Source organism: Vicugna pacos, chromosome 26 (genome assembly GCF_048564905.1).
Source record: "Vicugna pacos chromosome 26, VicPac4, whole genome shotgun sequence".
Lineage (NCBI taxonomy): Eukaryota > Metazoa > Chordata > Mammalia > Artiodactyla > Camelidae > Vicugna > Vicugna pacos.
This window is the reverse complement of record NC_133012.1, coordinates 10,022,520-10,044,329: the sequence shown is the minus strand read 5'-3', so window position 1 is coordinate 10,044,329 and position 21,810 is coordinate 10,022,520. Positions and strand designations below refer to the sequence as shown.

The window sequence follows — 21,810 nt, the reverse complement described above, 5'->3', positions numbered from 1 at the left end:
TCATTGCTGGCTTAAAACCATTAGGAGAACTGTTGACGGGGGACTTTACAATGAAAGGGTCGGGCTGGAAACCCTGAACCAACTGGTTGATCTAAATGGCACCACCTAGTGGACCTACCAGGCATTATGAGTCTCAGGCTGACACAACAGGGGGTAAACAACTCCATGCAACACGCGTGCCAGAAAAAGTGCAACTGAATCTAACTGAGCTGCTTTCTGGTGGTCTTCAAGAAATACTGAGGATAGAGGAACACATTAAAGGGCACCACTGGAAGAAACCAGACATGTCAGAAAGCAGTGTTCTGTGGTATGTGTGATAAAGGTGGTTAGATGTCTAATAAACAGAACATCCTTTGGGGAGGAAAAAAAAAAACTCTACATGCAGGAAATATGCCCTGGATTATCCAGTAAATTATGGTATGGGGGTGGAAGGGAAGGGACTGCTGCAGAATAAAGAGAATCAAGTGATGTAATACGCAAAAATAACAAAAGCTTTTTTGAGGGGGGGATGAGAATGCAAGCAAACTAAATTTAAAAAGATACCTTAGAAATAACTTGCGGAAGTTTGAATAGGGAATGGATATTACATTAAGGAGCTTTTTAAAATTTCATCAAGCCTTTACATTTTTGTTAAGACTGGTAGTTACATTTAAAAAATCAGAATTGCACACAGAAGTGCTTAGGGATGAAACAACATGATGTGTGGGATTTTCTTTAAAATACTCCAAAGAGAAAATAAAAGTAGGGGCATTGATGAACCAAGATTGCCAAAATCTGATAATTTTTGAAGCTGTGGGATGAGGTCATAGTCTGTATATGTTGAAAAATTTCCACAGTACAACCTAAAACAAAAATAAGCCACAGACCAATGAAGTGAGAATTTCTAGGGGATGCGACCCAGGCATCAGTTTGTTTTGTTTTGTTTAAGCTTCCTACATATTTCTGTTACACAGTCAAGGTTGGAAACTAGTGGTAACCGTTTCTTGAGGGAAAGCATTGAGATTTAGGACTAAAAGATTATTCTGAAAAAGCCATCAAGTTCTGAAATGTTTCCAGTTTATTTTCCAAGGTTTTAAAAATCAGCACATTTTGTGAAACTGAATTGTGTACTCCCAAGAAGTCCTTGGTAAAGTGAACCTTGAGATTTTATACATATTTTATCTATACATGTATGTCAAATTTGAGGTGTATCAGAACTTACATCTATAAATTAGAAGTAGTTATATTGAAATACAATTAAGTTTATGTAATTAATTAATATAATTATATTAAGTTAATATAAGTATTACATATATGTGTTTATTTATATATTAATATAATTATGTCTATATGTATATGTTTATATCATATGAACTGTTTTAAATTTTACTTAATATAATTAATATAATTAAGCATTATATGTGTATATGTAAATATTAAATGTAATTAAGTATGTGTATATATACATAATATGTAAGTATACATAATTAATATTAGCTAATAAATATTTCAAATTATATTAACTTGATTATATTAAGTTAATATAATGATACACATACACACATATATAATACTTACATGCATTTATGGCTGTTATACAATTATACTGTTATACACAGTGTGAAATATACACAGTATAATATAATAGCAGCAAACGTAAGTCCTGAATTTTTGCATGCTCTCAATTTCAGATGTTTCATTCCATTATTATAGTGCCTGTCCCAGTTTTTGATTCAGAAAAACCTCGCTTACAGAAGTGTTTCCTTTCTGGCATGGTCGCTGTGCTGCACACAGAGACCCTTCTCACAGGAATGCTTTTTGGTGTATAAAGTACACAGTCATTTATCATTTGTTCAGAACACGTTTATGGAGTGCCTGTTATGGGCAAAGTATACATGATTTGGGGGTGCTAATCATTTGATTATGTCACCATTTTTTGGTGACTCTGATATTAAGCTTTTAGTCTACTTCGTTAGGATCTGGTCTTGAATTTCAAAAGAAGGAAAACAGGCTCAAATTGGAAAGTCAATGGGAAAAACGTCTGACAACAATAGACTTAGAGAGAAACTTACATCTGTAACTGAGTGAAAGGAACCCTAGAGGATGTCCAGTAAGGCTCCATCCATGGCTGATAGTTCAGTTAATAATGACACTGGGAAAAGCTATATTATCTAACTTCTTGAACTTGAACTCTTCCATATGCAAAGAGTTCAAGATCTTGCAAAGACACCTATCCTGTTGTCAGACAACTCTAGTTAAAGCTGATCATTTGTTCTATGAACCATGTGGCCACATGTTCTGAGTTGACAGTCACTTTTCACGAGGGCATGGCTTCCAGGTCTCTACCACCGCGTGTCCACTTTCTCTGGCTCATCAACTGTTAGCACCATGGCTGCCCACACTGAGACGGGGTTTTTCACTGGGGGCAGAAAAAAAGGAGGCAGCATCAGGGAAGGAGTCAAGAGTAGGAGCTAAGGAAGTAGGAAGTAGAAGCTGTTGAGTATGCCAAAAGTGCATATTTAAGAATAAGGGAAAGGGGGTACCCGTGTTGGGGATGAGTGCCCCTCACAGTGGAGGTACGTGGAGGTGAGTCGTCTCATTTGTCCATTATTTACTAAGGGCACCAGTCTGGACTGGTTTATCCCAGGATCTTCCTGTGACTAAGAAAGCTGATGATGGGAATCACCACTAAGAATAAAGTTCAGAAGCATCAATATTTGATGGGTATTTAGAAAAGGAAACAAAAAAATAGGCCAAGGACAAGTATATTGAAAAATGTATAAGTACTTGGTATCCTTATAACTTTTCTTCAGTGAGAGGCAGCAAACCCTTGGGAGAAAAGCTCTGGTGTGTTTATTTCCAGGGCATTGAAGCTCCAGAGACACATTCAAGAGCTATGGGAAGAGAGAATTCCCAAGACATAGGTGTTGGCATCTATTTAAAGGAGAGGAAGGCAGACAGTATAGTATAGAATCTTAAGGATAAAAATAAAGTGAAACATGAGAAGTCATCTTGGGAATAGAGAAGAGCCCTTGAGGCTTGGCAGGGAGGTTGCGGTCATCTCTGTAAGGTTCCTGGCACTCTGGGGGACATTTTGTTGCCTTTTTGACATAGTGTCTCTCTGTGCCTTGAGTTAGAAAGGTCCATCCCCACCAAAAAAAATGTTAGCTAAGACAACTCTCAATAGGAACTTATTTATAGTTAAAAGTCTAGTAAAAACCTGAATTCAAAGTACTAGTAGCAAAAATATTCTTCTGTTTTGTTACTTACCTGGGTAAAAGTCAAATTTTTGCAGCCTTATGGAGTCATGCCTAATGATCTGAGGAAAGGGGATCAATGAAGTTACAGTTTTTGAAAAGTTAAAAAACTTTTTTGAAATGATTTTAGACTCGGAGGAGTTATACTGGTGTTAGAGAGTATTCCCGTGGACCCTGTCCCCAGCTTCCTTCAACGGAAATAAGTTACATAACCATCCCGCGATGATCCAGACCAGGAAATTGACTTCGATACTAAACTCGCGAGTTAACTTATATTTTTCAAGTGTTTTTTTTTTGTGGGGCATGGGGATTGTATAATTCTATGAAATTTTATCACATAACCTTCACCACATTCAGGATACAGAACTCTTCAGTCAACCCAAAGAGGCTCCCGCCTGCTTCCTTTATAATCACATCAACCACTAATCTCCATCACTAAAAGTGTGTCCTGTCAAGAATGTTACATAAATAGAAAAACACCTTTGCAACCATTTGGCTTTTTTTTTTCCACTTAACATAAAACCCTGAGATCCATCAGGTTGTCTGTTTCAGTTGTTGAGAAGTATTTTATTGTATGCATATAACTGTTTATAGATGCTTTTCTTTTTCAATTTTATTACTGAGCTTACTTTTTTTTTAAAACTGTTTTTCCCAGTTATGTGAATTCTGACAGCACCTCTGTATCTTTTAGGACTAAACTCCATGTGCAATGAGTTACCAAAAGGATAAAGGACAGGTTACCAGTTTTCCAAAAAGCAATGGAATGACGTGTGTTTAGCTGAATAAAATATGTTTATCAATTCATTTTTGTATATGTTAAGAACATACTAAGAATTACAGGAAAGCAGACAGGCAATAATCATTATAAAATAGGAATGTCCACGTTTTTAAAAACTCACAAAGGTCCTAAAAGTATAGTCCATGGCTACAGTTTTTGACTCCTTTTATTAGGTGCTGCCAGAGCCCCTGGTACCTGAGGGTAGACCTCAAACCTCTTAATCCTCACTTAGACCTTCTCCTATACTTGGCCTTCCTCCACTAATGTTCCTTTCTCAGCATGGTGGACAGAAAAATGCAAGCACGGGGCAGAAGCGTGTGTGAACTTCACGTTGATTCAGGTGCTGGTGTGTTTCAGGAGTCACTCTGCTTTTTTAAGGATATTGACCTTGGATGGGTTCCCCTCTCAAGTCTGTCCAACATACTTACCCCAAAGCAATTATTCTTGAATATAGCACATGGTTTCCAGGGTCATATTCCAATCAAATAATGACTTCCAGGTTCATTATTTGATTTAATTTCTTGAGTACACAGAGTTATTATCCCATTTGTGGGTCTTGGTACACACAGTTCACTCCACTTGGGTTACTTTGTCTTCAGCATGGGGAAAAACTGTTCTCTGTTTTCCCTTTCCTCTTTCAAAACTGCTGAATGTTTATCTTTTCCAAAAAGTTTTCTTTAAAGATTCAGGTATCTAAGTTTGTTTCTGTACCTACATAATGGTGCTTCTGTTAGGTTTGTTCTTTCTGCCTCTTCCATGGAAAGTTACTTCCTCTGTTTCTTCATCATCGGGTCATAATAGTAAGGGCTTGATCTCCTGGCGTCTTTCTCAACCCTTGTTGCATCTGCTAATAGTTACCTATTTTCTTATAATAACTCTTTTAAAGAACAAAATTGCTTTGGGTTTTTCTGACCTTCTGGGAAACTAGGTGTCAGGTTGGGAGGTCAGTTGCTCTGATCAGGTGATCCCTGGACTGGTCTGGAGGTGAAAAGATCTGGGATTTGGTGCTGGATTTGCCTCTAACTCCCTACGTGATCATGAGGACACTTCCTGCTTCCCCATCGGCAAGATCAGGTGGATACAAAAGCCTGTGTAGCCGACTGGATTGTTGTGATGACAAAGGGAGATAATGGATAAAGTTCCAGACAGGATATGGGGGTCATGTGCTTGTCCATTGCAGATACACCAACAAGCCACCTTTGGTTTGTAGCAGAAAATTCTAAGTGTGATGATGCTGTTCATCCCTGCATTTTTAATCTTTCTAAAATTTAATCTCATATGCAGAAAGGTGGTGCCAGTAGCACTGGGATACTGCAAAGAGTGTTTTGTCTGAGAGAAGGAGCAGATTGATTGCGTGATATGTCCATCTGTGAACGTCCTGGTTCAGGCTGACCTGCCTGCTGTCAGGCAGAAACGTGGGAAACCTGTGACCATTCTAGAAGTTTACAATTTCAGAACCTATTAGTACAGCAAGAGCAAATTGCTCTGAAACTGGCTGATGGATGACTAAAAGGAAAGTGAGCCCTTTCACCTTTTAAAAAAGGTTAAAGTGCCCTTGTCTGCGTGGCTCAGTGTTCAGTGCTGTCCTGCTGGCAGATAACATGCTTGATACACGGTCCCATGGGTGATAACATCACCTTTAAGTCATGGCTGTGACAGACTGAAGGTGTCTCATCAGTCCTGGTTTCAGCATTCCTCCCACTGCTTTTCAAAAGAATTCTCCCAAAAGAGTTCCTTAAGGACCACCCTGATTCCATGCCAGGAAGAACACCTTCAAAATATTTCATGAGTCCAACTATGGACCTAGTCCGAGCAGTCAGAATCTCTCATCCAAATTGCTAAATTGGCTTCCTCACTAGCCCCCTGAATTGACTCTTTCTCCCCTATGTAGCCAGCTCTCCACATAGCAGCCAATTTTCTAAAAAAAAATTTTTTTTGAAATATAATTCTTACTACAAAACCCTCCATCATGAGGTGCAATGCAAATGTCTTCCGGTGGCCTCCCACCAGCACTCAGTATGATCTAGCCTGAAATGGCCTCTTCAAAATCACGTCCTGCCTACTCCTGTCCTCTTTGCTTGCTTTGCTCTAATCACACTGGACGTGCCTCAGGGCCTTGGCACTTGCTGGCACCACTGTTGGCCACTCTACTTCCCCCAAGATCTTTGCCTAACTGACTCTCTCACTTCCTTCAAGCATCTTTTCAAAGTCACCTCCCTAGAGAAGCCTTCCCTGATCCCTCAACCTCTAGTCATGCTTTATTTTAACTCATGACTCTTACTCATCTGAGATTGTATTACATTTCTTGGTTTATTTTCTATCTTCCTTTCTAGAATGTAAACCTGAGGCTGGGGACATTGTCTTTTTCTTGCTGTATCCCCATGCCTCTATTGACGTCTGGCTTAGAATGGGTTGATGATGAGTATTTGTTGAATGAGTGAATTGAGAAAAGAGTTACAGTGAGGGTCCAATATGCTTGATGTCAAATCCAAACCTATCAGTTGCAACTATTGGAGCAGGAAGCATTTCTCTTCAACTTGCTAAGCTTTAGTTGGCATGTGTGTCTGATACTTCCTTCTTCATAGGTTGCTAGGAAAGCCAAGAGAGGTAACAGATACAGCCTGCCACAGAGTGGCGACCCACAGATGTTCCCTGTGCAACTGTTTGCAGGCACTGCCTGTAAAATAGACTAGAGACTCAGGGGTTCTTCTTCTTTTTTTTTCTTTTCTCTTAACTGGTTTTATCTTTTTCTGACAGAATGATGTGGAGCTCAAGGGGCTGGGGAAGGCCCTCAGAGGGTTGTAGGCCATGAGTTGGAGAAGCACTGGGCTGTGTCCCTGCAAAATGAAAAATGGATCAACAGAACAACAGATGTCCCTGTGCCTCCTGATTCCCAGCTGGGGATCTCGTGTGCAGTGTGAGACGAGTCCTGAGGGTTTCTGTGGATGTTGTGAGAGGGTCCCAGGTGTGCCCTGTGTGCATTTGGATGCCCAGGCCTCTGTGCTGGAAAGGATGGGGAAAAAATGTTAACTCTCCTGGTTGGGTGAGCCGTGGAACATGGGAAGAACAGAGAAACTGTCTCTCTCCTGCCTCATTTGGTCAGGCCCATTTTTCAAGATCCAAGCCCCATCCCTTACATTTGTTTCCTTTTGTTTCTGTAATGAGACCACTCCTAAATCCCTGGAGCCTGCCTGGTGGAGGCGGTACTAAAGGTTTGCCTATTGGGTGTCTGATCTCAGAGTAATCAGAGCTGGAGCAAGACAGAACAACATACGTATAACAGAGCTCATTAAGATACTGTAAACGCTGATGCAGTACTTATGAGGTGCCAGGCACTCACCCAGGAGCTGTCCATCTATTCATTCCTTGAGTCTTCACAACACCCCTGTTAGAGAAATAGCTATCATTAGCCCCATCTTACACATGAGGAAACCCTGAGGCCCAGAGGCTAGATGTCCAAGGCCCCAGAGTCAGGCCGTGGCAGAGCAGAGCCCCGAGCTCAAGGAGTCTGGATCCCAGACCCCGGTGCCTTGTGATGGCAGTGTGGCCACACCTGCCTGTGTCCTGTCTTGCTCCCTATAAGGGGTGAGACTCCAGGAGAGGGAATCACACAGATCTTGGTCATGCGAAGGGCTGTGAGTGCCAGCTTGGTTAAAACTGTCAGAACCATCCAGGTTGGAAATGATAACATCTAAACTTCAGCACTTGGGCAGTTCACAAAGTAATTTATTCATATTCTCAGGAAGACACTCACTCACCTTGGATTGTCCAGTGCCACCACGGGCCTTGGCACTGCCCCTGTCTTTGTCCGAAGGGCCATTGCCCTCACCCTGTGTGATGACACAGCCCTCCTCTGGTCCAGGGCCATTGTGATGTCACTGTGAGGTTGGCTGGCCTCTCTCTGGGCACCGCCGGCGCACCGTGCATGGAAATGTTTTGTGTGTTACTTTTTGCTCTTGTTCTCACCTGCTCCTACCTTCTTTCCCTCCAATGAATTGCCCTGTGGGACCGGAAGTGGGTCTGTCTTCCCCTTTATTGCTCCTTCCTCACTTCCTGTTGAAGATCTCTACATCTAGTGATTGCTAAATCATTGCCCTTAAGCTGAATGATCAGCCCGAAATACTGAAATGCGTCACTGCCTGGCTGGGTGGTTTTATCAAGGCAGGGATGACAGTGAGAGCAGTCGCTGGTGTTTGCAGAGAATTTACTACATGGCATGGTTCACGGGCTTTACATATAGTCTCCTTTAATCCTCTCAAGAGCCCTGAGCGCCAACCCTGTTAGAACTTCATTTTGCACATGGGGAAGGATTGCTTTTTGGGTAACCAGGACGCGGAAGGCCTAGTTTCACTACCCTGAAAAGAGAATGTGCAGGAGAAGTTGCTTTGCTGTGCTTTGGGAGAGCTGGGGCCGAGGAAATAGGATTATAGTTCTGTGGGCTGGAGGGTGAGTTAGAACACATATGTATGCTTCTTATTAGATCCTCCATTTACTGTCTTTGCTTTAGATACTGGAAAAGGAAGGGCCTGAAGAATGCATCTTCTGCTGGAAAATGAGCTATTTCTTGACTCTTGAGGAACATTTTAGCATAGGAGAGAGCTCCAGGGTTGAATTTTCTATCTGCTATCTGATCTTGGCAGATTTTCAAGATTCCTGGGTCTGAGTTTGCTCATCTGTTGAGTGGGGTTCATTATAGCCAATGCTGAGGGTTGTGATGCAGGTTAAATGAGATGCAATGTGTGCAAAGAACCCGGTGGTGAGGGGGTGCTCATTCAATAAACATTGGCTGTTTTTAGGTGCTGGCATTCCCTTAAAATCCTAAATAAGCCATGGGTTTGAGATGAGAGTCAGAAGCCTTGAAGTGGTGAAGCGGTCTCCTGCTAGATTGCAGGCTTTCCCTGCGTCACACAGCAGTGCAAATGCTTGTTCAGAGACAGCCCAGAAGGAGAAGGAAAAACCCCAAACCAAAGCACCACCTTCTGGAAAGGCTGGTGTTTCGTACAACATCGTGAGTAAGATATTTATAATTATTGAGCCAAAATTTCCACTTGAATAGAAAAAGCAGTTGCTTTTAAACTTCTGGTCCAAATTTAGCAATTACGGGCGAGTTAAAATGTAGGCCATTTGAATTGGATTTGGAGGATCAAGGAAGATTCCATCCTGCAGTGGCGGATGACTCACAGACGAGGTGGCTTGACATAGTGGAAGTGGCACCTGATGAGGAGCCAGGAGACCTGAGTTCCTGGCGTGGATTTGCACGAATACACTGCCTTGGACAAATCATTAAACATCTCAGTTTCCTAGTCTGTAAAATGAGAGGGTTGCGTTTGTGAATGAATCTTTCAACATATATAAGATTCTACTGAGCAGATCACTGAAAACTGATGTGTTATCTGTGGTCCTTAGGGAACAAAGTATTCTTGCTAGTGCTATATGTGTGTGTGTGCATGTGTGTGTATGGAGAGGATACCATATGAACAACCAGAACCCGAGAAGTAGACACCTGGCAATCTTGTAATATCTTGGGATCACTGCTGTGTCGTGGGAAAGCGTAGCCATGCTAGTTACAAGAATTTTCTGAAGATGGGTCATTATAAGCGAGATTTACTGGGACCCGTTGATGGGATTTTTCAATGGTTATTGTGTTATGGACGTCATGTGATACACTTTGTGCACTGACACATCTTGAGGAATAAGGTGTTGGTTGACAAAATTCTTTAAACCCACATTTGTGAATATAAAAACGAATTTGGGTTAGCGAGCTTGTTTACTTCTTCTTGGCATGCCTGGTTCTTTCATGCTACTTCAGTTGCAGGTGTGAAGCCATGTTTTGTGCCGAGTGTCCTTTATAAGGGGTTTAAGGTTTTACAAAGTCGGATTTTGAGTTTGGTAACATTTTCCACTCTCTGTATCACCAACCACCTGCAAAGTTAAGCTCGGTCAAGTATGGAACAGATGGATTGGGTGATCTCCCTGGAATTGCTCACTGACATTGCAAGGGTGCCTTCTGTGGTGCAGTAAACATACTCCTGAGAGTCGTGAAGGTTAAATTTTTTAAAATCGAATCCAGTTTTCCCATTGACTTGCATGAGAATTTTCAGAGATGCTTTATCTTCGGTTTTGATTGATTTTCAATTAGCAGTCGCTCCTGCTATTTTAACTCAATTTCATTGTTCCTTTCCCCACCCTCCCAAGCAGTGAATGATACGTGAACAAATCCTGGAGCAGATTATAGTAGCTTCTCGGTACTGTAACCCTGTAGGCAGTCCTGGTGCATATGTGTGTGTGTGTGTGTTGAGGGGTGGTGCCGCAGTGGGCTCTCTGGGAGGGAAAGGACCTTGGTTCTGGTGCTTTCTCTGCTACCACAGAGAAGTGCATCTTTAAGCAAAGTCTTTCTGCCTCCTGTAGTTACCATTTTCTCATCTGTAAGCGATGACCTCCGTTGGTCCTATCTGCCTTCACTATTCTGCAAACAGTCGAGTGGGAAAAGGAAACTTTCTGTGAATAATAATCCTGCAGTTTTTCTTCTTATAAATTAATTCTCTTAAAGTGGATTATACCTGTCCATAACTGAAAAATGGCCTCCTTTCATTTTCTTTGTTTTTGTCCAGTAGTTGGGTTGTTTTGTTTTTTTTTTTTTCAGTCTTATAAATTTCACTTTGGCTGGATTAGGTGAAGAATCCTTGGGAGCCTTATTCAGCAGAGACAGATTTATTCACTCTTCATTCTGGATGAAGAGGAGGAAATATTTCGAGATAGAGCAGTCATGGAACATTAATTTGATGGAAGCGTTTCTGTGTGAAGAGTGATCATAGCGTCTTCATTGCCCTAACACTGAGAGAGATTAGCATGAGATTAGATTATCCCGCGTACAAAGGTTGTACCAATTGATGGCTCTTATTTGTAGGCTCAGCTAATCTTTGCAGTTGCTGGCATGACTTCTTTTGCAGTAGAGTCATGATTTCCTTCACATGGCGTACATGTGGCAGCGAGAGGAGCACATGTCCCTTGTTATCAAAACCTTGTGTCTCCCAGCGGGAACTTGGCACAGACTCAAAAACACAAGAAGTGAATGTGTGATATTAAGGAGATGGCACTGGTCAGCTGGCATGCTCTCTGCAGCGAGAGAACTCATTGGCCAAAGGCAGAAGAGTTCGTGAAACAGATGCTCAGACAAGATGGCTAGAGTACTGTTGAAATGTGGTCTAAAGTAATTATGAACATAAGCTGAAAAAGGTAGCCAAGCTATGGTTCTGAATTATAGCCATCATGGGATTATTATTTAATTCCAGTTGAGTGTGTTTCTTGCCAAATATGTGCCAGACCCTCTGAAACAAAATCTGGTTTTTGCCAGAGGTACTTAGCAACTATATTTTAGACTTAAATTCCTGACCCCCTCCTCCCCACCAAAAAAGGAAAGAAGAATAAATTGCTTTCTGATGGAAGTAAGTCAAATTTCAAGCAGCCTTTGGGACCCCCACCTTCTCTAGGAAAGACCTTCCCCCACTGAGTGGCAGAGAGGGGGCAGTCTTTTCCTCCGCTGAACCCAGCCAGCTGTGTTGCGCTGTAGTCTCTCTCCTGGTGTTTTTACAGCAGTTGGTACGTGTGCTCAGTGATGATTAGAACTTGCACGACCACAGTCATCCCACCTCACTGATGTCATCCTCTCCTTTTTGCTCTTCCATGCCAGGGAGCTGGCCAACTCCTTGACCTTCAGAGGCACCAAATACCTTCTTGCTGGGATGCTCTTCCTTCCATTAGGGTCACCCTCACTCCTTCACTTCTTTTAGGTCTTTGCTCAGATGCCATCTTCTCCATGAGGTTTCTCTGGCCACCCCATTTTTCAAAAGCAGCACCCCACCAGCATTTCCCATCACCTCTGCCCTCTGCTTTACCCCATAGCTCTAATGACCACCTGACCGATGACCTGTTGCCTTGCATGTTAGTTCATCACCTGTGTTCTCTGTCTAGAATGAGGACAGGAGGCTTTGTGACTAGAGCAGTGCCTGGCACACAATGGATACCCAATGTATACTTGTCGAAAGAAAGAATGAATAAATGATGAGTGTTGGATTTGTTCATATACGTTGCACTGGGGGCTTGTAGAAGGCAGCATTAGAATTTTCCTTTATTTGTGACTCAAGCTTCTTGGAGCTCAGAGGCTCTTAAACAGTTGTTCATGAACTCAAAGCAATGCATCACAAAATGTAGTGTGTTTATTCATCAACTGGTATCTCATTAAAATGAGGATGCCGATCCAGCAGGTCTGGGCTGGGGTCTGGGGTTCTGCATGTCTTACCAGACTCCCACGTGATACCGATGTTGCTGGTCCAAGGATGGTGCTTTGAGGAGCAAGGCTCTAAAGCGTCTACACGTGGGATTCAAGGGTCATTATTAGGAACATCAGGTGTCACTGTTCTGGGAAAAAACTCAAGTGCTAGTTTCTAGAGCTTTCTGATTAATAGACTGCCAATAAACAGATCATTTATTGAACTTTTATTTATAGAACTTCAAACGATGAACCATGCATAGTTGATCTGTGTACAGATGCACATACAGGTATACGGGAGTTTCTTCTCCTGAGGCAACGGTGAAGAGCATTCGTCAGATTCTCAGAGGGGATGGTCACTCCAAACAAGGGTAACAACCACTATTTATGGCTGATGATGGTAAACAAAAGAAACTTGACGTGTCAGTCCAATACACATTATAACCACTTGGTGAATGATGGTGATGAAATCAGCACAGATGTTTGCAAGTACTTCACAAGATGGTGTTTTTACTGCAACTTTTTACTTTTACTGCACAAACCACCAACTTTGTAAGTTAACATTTACCAGAGATGATACTTTTCCCAGGGAAGTATTAGGTGAAATCATTTGCAAAATGCTCAGAACCCAACAATCCCAGGACGAATACTTGTTTTCCCTTAGCAAAGGGAGACAAACCCCAGCTGGAAACACTGGCTGGAAGGGAGGATTTGGAAACTCTGAGGCCCTGTATAAATGCCATTGCAGTAGCTCACGGTCCTTCTAATCTGAGGCCAAAAGACCCTTGGAGGGGTGCTGGTGTAGAAAAGCTGATTTCAGGCACAAAGCAAACAATAGTCCATCAAGAGCTCCACTGCTTTCCAGTCAAGCAGCTTACCCCCAGGTGCACTTTTCTCAGCCAAGAAGTGTGGGCAATTTAGTTTCAAAAGTAATAATCCCCTGAAAGAACAAGAGAAGTCATTTGGAAGAAGTGGAGAGATTAAATAGCTCGACAAAATAAACATTGAGTGCAGTGCTTAGTCAAACGTGGTGAATTCTAGACGCCCGTGCACTGGGATGGCATCACTGTCACCGTAATTGCTAATAACGCTGCTGATAACCATGGCGAATAACCCTGAGTGCCTCATAGAAGCTAGTCATTGTGCTAAGCACTTTCCATTGACTTTCGGTGTGAGAAATACTTACAAGGCTTATTGACGTCAGTGCCAAAATTATTTCTGTTTTGTGATAAAGAAACTGATGTGTCGATAGGTGGTTTATCTTGTTCAAGGTGACAGAATTTCTGACTGGTAGAACTGAGATTCAAATTTGGATAGTCTGATTCCACAGCTCACGCTACTAACAGTTACGCTGTTCTCATAACCGTAACACACCGATTGCTGATGACTTCGGGACATCTATTTGGGAGGCTACATTTTAAGGTTTCTTGGTTGAATTTACCCTCGGGGTAAAGAAACTACAGATTTTTATAAACTTACTGTCAGCATATTACCTATTGCAAGTTTTTTTTGCAGGAGAAACACTAAATACTCTCTCTCTCTCTTTTTTTTATTACGGAAGTCATGGTAAGAATTTTACTCATGAGCTTAGAGCTGCGGAATGACCATTTGATGGAAGCATGGGTTTTGTCTGGCTTGGTAGTGTGGTGAAAACAGCGGTGGTGTGCACCAATGGACTAGGGTGAATGTAAATGCAATTGTTTTTGAAATTGATCGCTTTTCTCTAAAATTCAATTTGTGCTTCTGAGAGTTAGTGGAATTTCAATACTTTAGTGTGTGTGTTGAACAGCGCTTTTAGTTGCAGATAACGGAATCTGCACAGGCTAGTTTAACCAGAAAAAAGTGTTTAGAATCGCGGGGACGGGGCTACACCTAAGATTTCTCTCTCATCAGACAGCCTCCCAGCACCTGTCATGCCAGGGATCTGCCTCCTGAAACTGAGGAACCCAGTGCCTCCCCAGGTGCTCTTGCCAAAAAACAGGTTCTCCCCAGTTTAGTGCCTGGATGTAATGTAGTCTCTGAATTTTTTTGGCATCAAAGCCTGTGTGAAATTCACAAGGTGTGAAAATTCTGAAATATAGTAAGATATTCAGAGACGTTGGGCCGTCACCACAAGGAAGCCCCCAAGATTGTGTGAGTCAGAGACAGGTGAAATGTTGTTGTCCTTCCTTCATTCTCCCCTCGCTTTTCCCTCCTTCGACTGCTCTTTCCCTACTGAGAACAGGGATTTGGTTCATTCCGTTTCCAAAATGGCACCGTGCTAAGTTCACAAGAAGGCTTATTGAGGACCATTGGAATCTGATGAAAATGGTGAAATATGTCTTCAAAAGGAGGAAATGTGGTGAATTCAGTGCTGAGCATTTTTAGCTTCAGAGTGATGGTGGAACATTCAAGGGAACACACAGTGGACACGTGGAGATACGGGATGGTAGCTCAGAAGTCCACACAGGGCTCCATGTTTGGATGACAGTTGAAGTAGTGGCCAGAGAGTGGAGGTTTGCTGAGCAGGAGATGTCAGTGTATAGGACAGAAGACTGAACATGGAACTGTGAAGACCCTCCCAGGTTCAGACAAGAAAGGCCAGCCTGTGAGGGAGCTGGAGAAGGAGCAGATGGAGAGTTCAGAAGACAGCAGTATTGTTTTAGTGTCACAGAGCTTGAAGGACGTACTGCAGGTGATCCTCGAACAGCATGGGTTTGAACTACACGGTCCACTTACACAAGGACATTGTTCAGCAGGACATACTGCAGTACTTCCTGGTCTGTGGTTGGTTGAATCCTGGGATGTGGATTAACCGTGGGTGCAGAGGGCCGAGTATAATTTATACATGGACTAACCCCAACATTGTTCAAGGGTCAACTGTATATCCAAATTGATTGCCTCTATTGACTTCCTTAAGATACAATTTCCCAAATGTAAAACAGGGTTTGAAAGAGAATCTGTGATATTTGAGGTTGGCTTTATTCTTTCCAAATTTGTTTTCAAATCCTTATCATTTCATTTGATCTAAATTCACTAAAATCATTAAATTGAAAATTACTTTTTGTGTGTGGTTAAAACCACTTTGGGTGATTTTTATCACAGTTTAGTCCATCGTAAAGGTAGAAAAGATTCAGCTTGAATGTATTTAATGGCATATTTGAAGAAATGATCTTAAGAATTCTATTTTGGAGAATAGTATCCCATCAGCTGCATAGTTTCCCACTTGGCTGCAAACTGTGATACCTGGGCAGGCCACCTTACCTCCCGCTTAAATCAGCCTTGAGGACTCGATCTGGAGCTAACATTTCAGATCAGAAGAAATAACCACTGCGTGGTTTGTTACTATGAAGCATGTGTTTGTGGGTTCTTAAGTTTCTGCATATTGTGAGAAATAAGAAGGCTTCGGTCATTTGGAAAACATGAACCTGAGAGAGCCTACTGGATGCCAAGGAACAGTCCTGATGTTTGGGAGTTTGGGGTTGAGGTTGGAGTAGGGCTTGCTCCTTGCTTTCGGTAAGGAATTGAGTTTTACTTTGGCTTCAGAGACATAAACATGGAAAAGTATATGGTCTAACTCCGTATGTTCGGGTCAGGCCCTGGCTAGATGAAGGGAAGGTTGGTATCACAGAAGCTTCTGTTTCGGTAGTAAGGGAAAAAGAAAATACAATGTGAATGTTTTATTATCAGAGCAGAAAAGAAGTCCATTGCGTTTTTGAAGATGAGTTTATCGCCCTTATTAATTCCAAATAAGTGGCCCAGGCTGAGATTGTCTGTTGAGGTGACTGACGGTGGACCTTCAACTGTGGATTATCTTTGTCTTGGTGAAGTTCTCATCTCTTTGCTTGTGGACATAATTGGGTTGTTTTGATTTTGCCTATACCACACAGCAGACTTCTGTTACGCTTTAATTCACTGCTTACCCAAGCCCCGAATTGTTTTATCTAAGAATGAGTGTGGCAAACCCAGGGAAGTCCACAAAGGATGATTCATAGATATATGGTGGAAGAAGAAAAACAGAAAAATAACAATGCTTATTTAAAAATTCTCATGTTGTTAGGAACTGTCATACATTTATTTTCATAAGCACCAAAGAGTCCATTTAGATTCAGTGCATCTTTGGCAGATAGACTAGTGTTACATATGCACTGCTCTCATCTAGATAGCCATGTGTTTTTAGTAACATCTTACCTTGATTGAAATATGAATGGATTGTGTTTTTACAGGAGAGTCATTGGTTGAATGAATATTCTCTGGTAGTAAAATTAACAGCAGCAGCAGCATCTACAATAGTGTTTATTGAGTTCTGACCATGTGCCAGGCAGTGTTTTAGGCACTTTACATTTGTGAACTCCTGTGATGAGCCTCCCTACTCAGTGGGTCTGCTGTGTAGAAACATATTTACATATGAGGAAAGTGAGACTCAGAGATGCTAAGTAACTTAGACAAAGTTACATAGCTAGTGAGTGATAGGCTTTGAATCCAGACAGTTAGACTGCAAAATTGATGCTCTTTTATTCTGTCCTGTATTAATGTAGTTACTATATCAAGTCAGATTTACTTAGAGCATATTTTTAGGTTATGGAAATTGGTTAAAGGATGATAGGAAATAAGTACAGAAGAGAGGGGTGGGGCTGTGGGAGGAGAGAGAAAGAGAAATATCATCCCACCAATGTGTTGACATTTTGATACATTTATTAATGTTAACATTCTATACACACTGAGACTTTTTTTTAACCATTTGGCACATGGGCAAAATTTGGATCATATTATGATGTTCTTTTTAACAATTTTGTTCAGTTAGTATTTGAAAAATTTTCCATCGTATTATTTTACTGTGATTTTTAACGGCTATGTTAAGATAGAGATATTCTGTATTTTTTATGTACCTCCTGTTGTTGAATGTTTAGATTATTTTCTACCTCTTGCTTTTGGAAAGTAAGGTTTTTAATAGAAACATAAAACTATAATTTAGATTTGGGAACGTTGATAAAAAAGAATCTTCTGTTCTGAGGCCATATTCATTATTTCAAGTCAGATTCAGTGGATGATTCTACTTTGAAAAATTCCTCAGATGGCTCAGCTGATGCTGAAAGGCTCCATCATTTCACATATATCCAGTCATCTAGGAAGATGGCAGGCGTACTATGTTGTGCTGTATGGAGATTTTTTGATCTGTAGTGTTTCCACTATGAAATGCTATTCTTGAGCAGGACTCTCTCCCATATTTTTATTACAGATATGTTATCTTTGTGGAAACATGATGCCACGACACTTGGTGTATTTATCTGCCCACAGTCCTGCTCCCCCTCCCAGTGATTCTGAATAGCTGCACGGTGATGATCATTATACCTGATGAGGAACTGCAGTTATCTTTTCACGAAAACCCTTAGCGGAAGACTGAAATGTGGGGAATAGAGAGTTGTGGTTTGAGAACGTGCATTTTGGAGTTGCGTGGACCTGAGGTGCGAGCTTGGGACTGCTACTTTCCAGTTGTGTAATTTTAAGCAAATTATTTAACCTCTCTAAACCTCAGTTTCTTACCTATAAATGGGGTTATTGCAAGGCTTACAGGAAATAAGTCATACCTAGTGTCTGATTTTTAGTAAGCCTTCTGTAATTATTAGTTTGTATTTCCACCATCATTATTAAGTGGATTTCACACTACTCCAATAAATATGGAATACTGGGTTTTTAAAAATTTTTTCATTTTTACTTTTTATGCAATTTTAAAGATGACGCTCCATTTACAGTTATTACAAAATATTGCCCGTGTTGTACAGCACATCTTTGTATTCTGTCTTGCACCCAATCATTTGTACCTCCCGTTCTCCCACCCTTATATTGCTCCCCGCCACTGGGAACCACTAGGTTATTCTCTGTATCTGTGAGTCTGCTTCTTTCTTGTTACGTTCACTAGTTTGTTATGTTTTTGAGAGTCCACATATTAGTGATATCATACAGTATTTGTCTTTCCCTCTCTGACTTTTGTCACTTAGCATAATGCCCTCCAAGTCCATCCATGTTGCTGCAAGTGGCAAAATTCATCCTTTTTTATGGCTGAGGTAGTAGGGAATATTGGCTTTTATGTGCAGAATCTAAACAGTGCTCTCATAATAGTTGCTAACTGAACAAGACGCAAAATTCATTGATGGGGTGTTGATGAGAAGAAACTTGCTAGAAGCAGAATTAGAGACAAAGCATGAGTTATGTCTCTAACAATAACAACATCAAAATAATGGAATTCCTGTAAGGTTTTTTCATGCTACAAATATTTATTTTACAACTATGGAGTTTGACTAGAATTTTAAAAGAAAACTTCACATTGTTTAGTTTATGTGTAATTAATGCATGTATAGACCCTACCCCTGGCAGTTACCTAACTTTATTAATTTTGATAATAATTACAAGGTCAAAGTACATTAGAAATATGGTTGCACGAATCATTTCAGAGATTCCACTGTGAGGAAACAGTTTCTCCAGGGCCAGCATCACGATTTGATTCAGGATTATCCTACACTGATCTGCAATGAGAAGTTGACATCTCCGGTTTGACACAGCAAGATAAAGCCTCCCTGGTTTGACCCCAATATCTCTGAACTGATTTTTCTGTGGTACCTTTTTAATAGTCGGGCTAGTTCCTAGGAGAACATTTTCAGTGATAACATAGGTGAAGACAAAACTGTCAACATCTTATTAGGGCAAAATAGAGCTCTCATATGTTTCTCTTCCCCAAGGATCTTGGTTAGATAGACCGCTTGTACAAATCAGAGCCTAGACTATTAGGAAGAGCACGCATGGAGTTATGAATATCTTTGGTAACAGAGAAGAGAAGAACCATGTATAATCTGTCTGAAACCATTGTTTTTTGTTTGTTTGTTTGCTTTCTTTTTCTTTTATTTTAGCAATTACTAACTCTGGGGATAGAATACAATTAAACAATCGTTTTTTTAAATCATAAAAGAAGAAAATTAAAAAGCTATTCTAATTTAAAGAAAGTAAGATACAACACTGACAGCAGGAATTCTTGTAGAAGAGGCACACGCAAAGGTAGAGTGACTTGTTCGGAGCCTGAGTCTTGCTAACTCTGTTGTCCAGTGTGTAGTGGGAGCCCCTGGCTCTCCCGGAGAGAGCCCTGGACAGGACACCTCGTGGTGTGCGTTCTCGTCCAGCCCAGTTTCAGCTTCATTTTTGCTTTTTGGAAAAAAAAAAAAACCAGTTAACAACAACAAAAACTCCATAAACCTCTCTGGCTCCAGCTTCTCATCTCTAAAAGAAAGAGTTTGTAGTGGGTGGTCTTAAAGGCTCCTTTTAGCTCCACAGTGTTGTAACTTGCAAATGGAAATACATCTGCAATATGACAGATGGAGCTTGCTCCCTGTTGTGGACTGAAAGCTGGGGACATCAGAGTACATTTACTCTGTGAAAAGCTTTCTTTAGAGGCGGGGCTTTAAGACATATTTGAAAAATAGTGTTATCTTACACTGAGTAACACTTCTTGCAGCTGATATTTGTTTTTGTAATGAATGCACACACGTGTCAGTTTAGATTGCTCTTTGGAGATTAATGTTCTCAGGAATTATTTCTACATTACCTCCAAGAAGTGGTACATTTGAAACCTCTCCTGTATCATCTTAAGTTAAAAAAATTCTTTTATTCCATTACTTTTGTTTTTAATAAACAAGTTTTAATAAACCTAATATCATCTCAAATCCCCAGTCATAATTCCATATAGCATGGTTTCCTGGAAGCAAAAAACAGTATCCTTTAGGACCATTGTAGGAAAATGTCTTCTTTGAGAGTCCTCAAAACCACTAGCACATCTCAAGATGTTATCCCAAGGACCCATGGTGGTATTAGGCCAGTCAGAAAAAATACTTTAATTTGTAAGATTTGTTGTGACCACCAGACAACACATAACTTTTGAATCCATTCTGTAGCTAGTCATGCTGTGTTAGTTATCTATCTTTAACTTTCGAAAATAACTTGGAAGTGTTTCTAATGCCATTTTTCAGAGGACAAAAAGAAGTACATAGAAGTGAACTTGGCTAACCGTGAAGAAGACGTGATTTTAGCTCTAGAACAAGTCATTTGTACTATACTGACTTCACCGTAACAATCAATATTTTTAGCATAAACATTAAGAAAACACTATATTCTGTGATGTTTTATAGAAACACCTACCCAAACCCACTGATACTAGAAAATGTTAATTCTCTTTACACTTTTATATACTCCACATTGGGAAGACACTATCTTGGAATGAGGAATTCTTGGTTGTAATCTTAGCATTTCCATTCTCTGGGTCTTAGGTTCTTTAACATAACAGGGTGAAGAATCTCTAAGGTCCCATCTTAGTGACACAAACCTTAATGAGTCGTGGGACTTTTCCAGATTCTTGGTACAGTGTTTTTGAGTCAGCTGGCATGGCGCTTTACATTGCAGGAAAAAGTAGTCATTAAGTTCTTAAATTTGTCAAGCGAAGGGGGAGACCAGAAGTTTTGTTGTGTTACAGTTTGAGGAAGCAAGCTGTTACCGATTGCCGCTGTAGGACGTTGGAGATTAGTCACAGGGCAGGAGGCAACTATGAGTGGATGAATAAAATAAACATGCTCAATGAATAAAGAAACAGAAGGAATCTTAAGAAATGGAAAGAATGTAGGTGCCTTAATTTCTTTACATTGGGTATATTTATCACAAACAAAAGAGCATAAAGACTAACAGTGATGAAGGAGACTACGGGCTTGCCGGTAGATTTGGGTTTGCAATTTGGAAATCACTCTCTAAACTCCACAGAAACTAATAATTTTGCTAATATTCTTGGTGTTGATAATTCATAACCTAGGCAGATTTTTCTACACGATGTCATGCAAATCAGTTAACCTTTCTGAACATCTAATTCCTCATCTGTGAAGAAGTTGGACTAGAATATATTTCTTGGCTTAAATAACCACTGTTGGACAAAGAATCTTATAATTAGTATCTGCAGCTCTTCACAAGGAAGAAAATAGTGATGGTGATTTATAACTTTAATGACTAACTTTATTTCTATGCGATGGTCATGCTTTTTTCAGTCATTCAGAGATGCACCCCATTGATTAAGATTATAAATATCTAGGGCCGGGACACACAAAAGAAACTTAGAGACAGTCCACCTCTTCTCCCAATTTTATGCTTTTAAGGGTGGTGAGGCCTTGAGTTACGGAGTGACTTGTCTAGCTGGTTGATGGTAGAGCCCAAAGGAGTAGCAAGTCTTCAAGCTTCTGAGCACAGAGTGCTCTCTTCTCCTGTAGGAAAGATGGTAAATAGGTTTTCTTTCTCATGCAAGTTCCTATCAGTTAGTAGGGCCTGCTGTTGAGAAAGACTGTGGAACTGAGATGCAGGGGGTACTGTAGGAAAGACTATTCTTGCTGATTAGTGCTGTCTGCTCTACATACAGCGCAGGGAAATAGGCTGTTTGCCACCTCTTCTCAAAGCTATTCTTTATACAAATTCTTTGAGGCTAACCTTTCAATATTTCTTCTGCCTGGCTTTTTTGCTACTGTCAC

At 40.8% G+C, this 21,810-nt stretch overlaps 1 protein-coding gene and 1 long non-coding RNA gene across 4 annotated transcripts in view; one reads left to right on the top strand and one right to left on the bottom strand.

The window, feature by feature from the left end:
• The window catches only part of NRG1 (neuregulin 1), an 885,407-nt gene that overhangs the window by 101,081 nt on the left and 762,516 nt on the right, over window positions 1–21,810 (top strand). The window lies entirely within an intron of this gene.
• On the bottom strand, window positions 1,546–7,860 carry LOC140689590 (uncharacterized). The gene is made up of 3 exons (XR_012064627.1): window positions 7,773–7,860; window positions 7,355–7,399; window positions 1,546–2,398 (listed from the first exon to the last, which is right to left on the bottom strand). It is a non-coding gene; the product is annotated as an uncharacterized lncRNA (long non-coding RNA).